Raw genomic sequence first — 1016 nt, 5'->3', positions numbered from 1 at the left:
TAGAAGTAGTAACCCTTAGTTTCCTTAGGATAGCCTACAAATAAACACTTATCAGATTTGGAGGATAACTTATCAGTCATCTCACGCTTCACGTAAGCGTCGCAACCCCAAATTCTGACAAACGATAACTTGGGACGCTTCCCCGTCCATATCTGATATAGCGTCGTTTCAGCCGCCTTCGTTGGACTCTTGTTCAGTAGGTACGCAACGGTCTCTAAAGCATAGCCCTAAAAGGACTTTGGAAAATCTGTCTGACTCATCATCGACCGAACCATGTCTAATAGTGTTCGGTTCCTCCGTTCAGACATGCCATTCCACAGTGGCGTTGCAGGAGGAGTTAATTGTGATACAATACCACAATCAATCAGATAGTCAGAGAACTCTTAGCTCATATACTCGCCACCACGATCAGATCGAAGTGTTTGGATCGTCTTGTCAAGCTGATTTTGTACTTCGTTTCTGAAAGCCTTGAACATTTCAAGTGTTTCAGACTTATGTCTCATCAAATAGACATAACCGTATCGACTGAAATCATCAGTGAACGTAACGAAATACAGATAACCTCCTCTAGCTGGACAGCTCATTGGTCCGCATACATCACTATGTATGAGAGCCAATAACTCCGTCGCTCTCTGTCCTTTCCCCTTGAAAGGATGCTTTGTCATCTTGCCCATCAAACAAGACTCGCAAGATTCAAGAGACTCAAAGTCAAATGAATCCAGAAGACCATCATGATGAAGCTTCTGAATGCGTTTCTCGTTTATATGGCCTAGACAACAATGCTAGAGGAAGGTCGGGTTTAAGTCGTTCGACTTAAACCGTTTAGTACTCATGTTATAGATGGACGATGTCGAGTTCGAAGGCTGATCATTCAAGACGTATAAACCATTCACAATGTAACCATTACCATAGTAAATGTTGTCTCGATAAATCATCAAACTCGAGTTCTCAATCACAAATCAAAAACCATCCAAATCCAGACATGGAATAGAAATAATGTTTCTGCTAATCCCAGG

The sequence above is a fragment of the Tarenaya hassleriana genome, unplaced genomic scaffold (genome assembly GCF_000463585.1).
Source record: "Tarenaya hassleriana unplaced genomic scaffold, ASM46358v1 Cleome226, whole genome shotgun sequence".
Classification (NCBI taxonomy): Eukaryota; Viridiplantae; Streptophyta; class Magnoliopsida; order Brassicales; family Cleomaceae; genus Tarenaya; species Tarenaya hassleriana.
Note: the sequence above shows the minus strand (reverse complement) of the source record.